Source organism: Poecilia reticulata, linkage group LG8, assembly GCF_000633615.1.
Source record: "Poecilia reticulata strain Guanapo linkage group LG8, Guppy_female_1.0+MT, whole genome shotgun sequence".
NCBI classification, from domain to species: domain Eukaryota; kingdom Metazoa; phylum Chordata; class Actinopteri; order Cyprinodontiformes; family Poeciliidae; genus Poecilia; species Poecilia reticulata.
In genome coordinates, this window is record NC_024338.1 from 11,807,795 (window position 1) to 11,815,028 (window position 7,234).

Here is a 7,234-nt window from a genome sequence, read left to right on the forward strand (position 1 = left end):
TTCCCAAGGCGTACAAATACAACTGCAACCAGGAGAGGAGCGGGGAAGGAGGAGGGAAGATGGGCAGTTGAGACAGAGAGGAAAAAAAAGGGCGGTAGCTGTTATGCATGGCGTGTTCCAGTGTCATCATAAATAAAGTGTGAATTAATGTACAGTAGCAGGTATTGGTATAAAGGAAGCAAAGCTTTGATGCAGAATGAACTAAGTATCTAATAAATCTGAGCTGTCCACACAAACTGTCACTCTATGTGTTTCTAAGTCTGAACATGCAGATAAATCCAAAAACTAGTAAAAGAGGAACAGGAGAGAACCTGCTCTACAAAAAAAATTGTTGCAGAGCAGAGAAAGCAGTCAGTTTGTTTCCCATTAACAACATTTTCCTCTGGCACGCTCACTTATAATGGACCTCACGCGTCTGGAATATGCAGTGTCACATGAATGCCATTTTGCACTTTAGACAACACACAAGCAGGAGTCTCCAGGGTTATTCTACTCTCTTTACCCCAAAACACACCTCAGGCAACTCTTACCCAGAATTTGCATCGACAAACAAAATAACGTTTGGTCACATTCAAAATTTTTGGGAAATATTCTGGAGACTGATGGAACAGAAATTAGACTTTTTGGAAGGCTTGGATCCCATTACATTTGACATAAAACTACCAATATTTAAGAAACACAACATCCTACAGACAGTCAAACATGATGGTGGTAGTCTGGGGTTTCTATGCTGCTTTCGACTTGTGGTAATTGATGTAACCATAAACTATGCTATTGCATAGAGGCATAAGAGGCAATAAAAAGAAAATGGAAAGTCTGTCATTCCTTTATTTTTGATTGAATAAGGAAAACATAGTTTGTCACATAACTGAAAATGTTACGTAAAAATTTCCTCTGAAGTTGTGTGGAAAAAGAAAACTGCACAGAAGGAGCTACACAGAAAACTAAAGGAAGGTAATTCAAGGTGAATGTGGTGAGTGGAATCAAATGCTGGTGATTTCCATCTGCTATGTAATTTCATCAGCACACTGACAGTCGTCACAGATGACAAAAAGCTCTCGTTAGTTCACCAAAGGTGACAAATTACCCACAGTAACTCAACCCGGAGCATGTATAGTGTTAAGTATTTGGCAAGCATTTGTATTCTGTTTTTTATTTAATTTTACTATTACAGAACTAAATATAATCCAGAAGAACTGATTTATTTTGGAAGTTATCTTATTCCCTAAAGAGACAGGGCTGAGTTGGAAAGCATTAATAAGAACTGCAGCCTAGAAACCCATGGTAACTCTGGAGGAGCTGCAGARATCCACATCTTAAATTAGAGAATCTGTCAACACAATGGCTATTAATTGGGCCTTTGTAGAAGAGCGGCAAATAAAAAGCCATTGTTGATGAAAAGACATAAGAAGTCTGACTTGCAGCTTACTACAGTCATGTGGCGGTCACAACAAACATGTGGAAGAAAGTACTTTGCTGAGATGAAGCCAAATTAAACATTTCCATCTTCATGCAATCCTTATGTATGACTCAAAACTGAGAATGTGGGGAAGCTGATCAGCGTTAATGAGAACATGGATGGAGCAAACTGCAGAATAAAAACRGTTGAGGTGGTGACTGGAGACTGGGACAGAGTCARCTTTCAGCAGGACAACARTCCTAAACCTGCGACCAGAGCCACAATGGAACTGACCAGGTCAAAACATATATGAACATGTATTARATTATGGTTCTACGTACTCATTAAGTGGAACTTGATTGTAGTTTGTGCAAACTTTGGAAGGCATGCACACTTTTTCCCACTTCACAATTACATACACGTTGGTTTATCACATAGCAGTGMAATAAAATACTCTTAAAGTACAATTTTTGCAGGGAATTGTACTAAATAATCGTTACAACAAACAAAACAAGCTTCAGGAAGTTCACTTTGTAGGCGAGTAAAAAGGTTAGATGAACCAGAATGAAGCAGGCGTGGTGTTAAACAGATGTGACATGTGATTTGGGAAACACAGCAACACATATGAACGAAAGTCCCCACTCAATCCAAATACAGACATTAAACATTAACTCCACCTGCAGCATGGCTTAACCAAGATTCACTRCAGAATATCACATTAAATGTTTMTCTCCACACTTTTCTAGTCTTAAAATCAGGCTAACAGTTAGAAATAGTGAAGTGACTGCAAACACAGTACCCTGCACCTTTAACCAGTGTAAACCGTTTGCAGTTGCTTCCTTTTTTCCCTGCCTAAGGCAAAATATGTCAGTGTGACAGTTGGTAGGGAAGCTGTGCAGAATGCCACATGAATGGCGTCCCTTGCCAGAATGTGGTGAATATAACTGTGAGTAAAATCAAGTAGACATAAAAGCAGCCTTCACAATAAACAAAAGGAAAGGAAAAATGACCAATTTTCTGCAATCAGAAGCTATGTAACTAAAKAACTACTTTTGACCAATCTTAGAGGCAGTCACTGCTTATTTAATTTCCCTATTCCTTCAAAGTCATCAATGTTCATGATACAGTTTCTTGCCYTGAAGCTAAAGCAAGCAGGGACATTTTTGTATATAAAATAAATCTGAGCMGCATTTTATATGAACAGCATGAAGTGYAAAAAGTAAACATACATAATATATAAGGCAAAGAGAGTTGTGGGATGTTATYATGATTTTGTGTGTGAGACAAATAAAAAGTGTGCATAAATGTGACGCTTAAGGAAAAGGACATAATTTACTAATATCTTTACAAATWAAAACGRGAACAATGTGGCATATATTCATATTTGTCCCAGTAGGATCAATATGGTGTAGAATCTGTTTTCACTTCGGTGACATCACCAAGTCTTTTGGGGTGTGTCTCATTTACACACACAGAGACTAAATGTTTGCCTGTTCTCTTTGGCTCAGTAAAGTTTTATTGTTGTTGTGGCTTTTATTGCAGATACATTTCTAAGTCTTGCCATAAATTCTCAAATGGATTTAGGTTTCATCTTTGATTGGGAAAACTCAACACATTGATTGTTTGAAAYCTTTCCACAGCAGCTCTCATATGTCTGAGGTGCTCGTCTTGTTGGGAGGTGAAGCTTCACCCAAGTCTCCCGTCTCTTGCAGCTTCCAACGGTTTCTTTCCCTCCAGAATTTTTCTTTTCTTCTAACTCTCATTCTCCGTAATAATTCGTAAGCTTCTGGCTTTTCCGCGAACATCATTACGACGCCTTTTACAGTTTGCAGTGCAGWCCCTGGTGGGTGTTTAAAGGAGYAAGCTCAGGAGTTGAAAGAATGTGTGCAAAATTGTGTCAAAGATGAGGATTTATGAGCTTCTCATTGAATAACAACTATTCATTCCATCGTATACAAAATACACATTCCATGGGAAGAACTGTGTTGCTGAAGCATTTCATAATTAAAGACAAAGCTAATAAAACTGACGATCACAGACTGACTGTTCGACCAGTTAGCAGCAGGTGTGCTAATGTGTTTTTGACTGCAGTCATTCCTTCAAAGGTTGCAGACTGGCTGGAGACAGACAGACTAAGTGGTGCTTATAAATATTGGCCTGGTACACTGGAAGCCTAATTGGAGAATTTGATCCACCAAACCAAAAATCACTTTAATAGCATATAAATTATCCTGTAATATGTGAATAGCTCCCAGGAGATTTGGGGTTTCACATTGCACTGATCTGCCTGCGTTATGTTCCCTTCTGCATATAGTCCTGTTTGTGCAAACTTCTACATGCACATTTTTTTGTTTTGCTTTCATAAAGCAAAAGGAGATAMGTGTTTTGTGATTCTTATTTTTTTGTTTGGACGCAATAAAGTAGACAAAATCTTTACTTTACAAGGTAAAGTTTCTAAATCCAGATGAAGCCATTTAAATAGTCTTGGTGTTTCAGCGCGGCCTCCCATTTCCCGTAAACCCAAAGGGTGGGCTCACTGTTTTTMTGCCTCTCCTTAGCCTTGTTCTAACTATTTGCATGGTTCAAACCATGTAGTTCATGGGAAAATTAAGGATATGATTTAAGAAAATCAAAGATCAAAAACGTAGACAATGTGGGAAACTCCATAGACCACAAATTCTTTTCAAAACATGATGACAAGAGAAAAAAGGGCACAGTAAATCATATTTATATCATGTCGGGGGAAGAAAGAACCAGGCATTTCCACTCTTCATAAGTGATTAAAGACAAATATGTTTTATGATAATTGTCAGAAACTGTTCTGTTTACGACAATTATGAAACACACAAATCAATTTGTAATAAAAATTCATGCCCATTCTTTACAAACGAGAGTTTTTACACCTAGTGAATAAATATCAGTAAAAATTATACAACTGTCACTATATAGAACTTGCAATCAGCTTTTTACATTCTCCCTTTCTTACTTTATCTGCACGRTAAACTACAATTGTATCATAAAGTTGCTTTTACTATTGTAGGAAAGCAGAAAAACAAACTTTGGAGAAAAAAAAAACCTCTTAAGCAAAATTCAAACAGAAACAAACATGACTCAGACTGTTTTAGACCAYTCAGCTGGATGTTTCTTTAATAAAACTGAATAGGAGAAACATCTTTGTGAAGAGCGGATTCACTCCTTTGAAACTATAAAGGATTTGGGGTGAGGAAGTTATGTGTGTGTGTGTGGGTGGGTGTGTGTGTGTGGGTTGCTCCAAGTGGTGCAATCAGAAGCAGAAAAATTGACTGTATAATTTTTTGGTCACATGCTCAATAAAAACGCTTGGATTGCGTCTAGTTTGGGTGGCATTGCTTGTTTAAAACCTTTAGCTGAGTTTCTCTCCATCATTTTGATATTGACAATATGCTCTTGCTGGCAAATTTAATCTGCATTTCAGGCAGTCCAGATAGAGCAGTGGAGAAGAAGAGTTTGATTGCTGTAATGCCCATACAGATCGTTCCGCTGAGTAGCGATGACTTAATCATATCCAACATACCATTTTTTTCTCTAAACATAAATAAAAACATTTCTAAAAAAAACTGTTGGTCATTTTAAATTGTTTTAAAATCTAGATGTCTTTCTCATTTCCTAAAACAAAACAATCTAAAATAAATATATCTTATTCTGGGACGGCTATGAAGAATTATTGCCTAACTGTACAAAGAGCACACAGATGTGCAACCACAGTGCAGCAGATGTTTTTTTTGTGGTTATAACATGATAAATGTGAATATAATAGTAATATGATATTATCTTGTTCACATATGAAGAGTACATTGCAGCAGTATATTATATTGATCAAACATATGTRGTTTATTCTCAGGACAATAACGTTTTAACATTATAACAGATTTACTAAGTTCTGTGCATAAAAGACATATAAACATTATCTGTAAATGTGCTTATTTGAGCACATTCCAACAAGAAACAGCCTATATTGATTATTTTAACGACAAACGCTTAAAAAAAAACGCAGTTGATTTATCCTGTCATAGTAATAAAAACATCCTTGTATATCTTTGCTAATTYGACTGAACACAACATACAATCATCTGCAAAACCGCTGCCTCACAAAACAGTCATGTCGAAAAGAAAATGCACCAAATGATCTGGAAACACTTTGGCTCTTTTCATGCTCCTGACATTAAGATGGAAGAGTGACTGAGAGCCAAACACACCCAGAGATATTTTGAATAACAGTTAGCATAGGGCTACACTCACCCATCCCTGCACCTTTCTTTCTTTCTTTCTTTCTTTACTAATAAGTTTGAATAGAACCTGTTGTTGATTCGGCGAAACCATCATTATGGCATTTTAATGAATTTAGGATACTGTGAGGTCAAATGTCGACAGGAGGTACTAACGCAGAGCAGCTGTCATGTGGGTATGACTGTGATTAGAAGCAGTGCAGTCAAACATATCCAGATCTTTGACCTCACCAGCCAGACAACCTGGTAAATGTATCTGTCTGTAAACCAAAACTGAAAAAATCTGCTGTCTGGAGCTTAGAGAAGGAGTAGCTGAGAGGAAGATCATGTGGACCAGTCATGGATAATATATGTGCAAACAGTCCTCTAAATATCTTCATCTAAAAATGTAACCTGACCCTGTCCCTATGTCTTGTCCTCTTCTAGGTAGCAAAATGTTGGATGTATACGACCGAAAGGATCGTTCTTCTCCTGTCTGGTACCCCAGCCTCCCAGTTATATTTACTGTAACTGTAAATTCTGCACTAATTACATTCTTCCTTAGTGTGTGAAACCAAAGATAGAAGTGGTCTGGTTGATGTGGCKCTGGGGTGAAGCATGGTTTGTCAGCAGCCCAGGAGTTCTGTCCACATGTGGTTGTGCAGTGGTTGGGATCGTCTGGGTGAGAAGGAGGGCATGCCACTCTCCACAGTTCGCCCAGTTTATGTCGACTCATCCGGAGAGATTATTTAACCAAATGAAGGCCTGCTGTTTGGGTTAAGGTTTAGCTGGGGAGACTCTGTGGCTGTGGAGACAGCTGTTATCCATGTGGGGAAATTGTATAGAATTTGTGACAGACATTTTGTGGTGCAGATTCCATAAACTGCACACGAAAATGTGAATTTCCATAACAGGTTTAGTCAACACGTGACCAGATTTTATTAAATTTTTTTTCTTGCAAAACAATTCTGCTCTTTACATTTGAAGTAAGGTAAGGTAATTTTATTTAYGTAGCACATTTTCAGGAACAARGCATTTCAAAGTGCTTCGACGTATTCAGATATGATTATAATTTGTGACATTATAACAATAAACCTAATTGTCTRTTATTAGGATTTGATGTGATACACTAAGTTGGCTTGAGTTGAAGAGAAGAATGACACAATTTTGTTTTAACAAAAAAAAYAACATYTGAAAAGTGTGACGTGTGTCTGTGRTTAGCCCCTTCYATTCAGATACCCCTTAATAAAAATCTAATGCAACACATTTCCTTTAGAGTTCACTTTAAAGGGTCTCTGAGGCTGGTTGGAGAACATTAGAGAACACACYACATTAATCAGAGCAGCAGTCAAGAAGTCCATGGTAAGTTTGGAGGAGCTGCAGAGACCACCCGCCCAGAAAAGCCTCTTAACAGGAGCTATGCGCTTCACATATCTGGCATTTATAGAAGACTAGCCAGAAGAAAGCATTGTGTTGGCAAAATGCATCAAATGTTATTTTGCATTTGCCAACTCAAGCCAGGTTGGGGACATGGAAAACAAGTGGAAGATGGTTCTCTGGTTTTCTGAAAGGTTTTTTGAACTATACATAT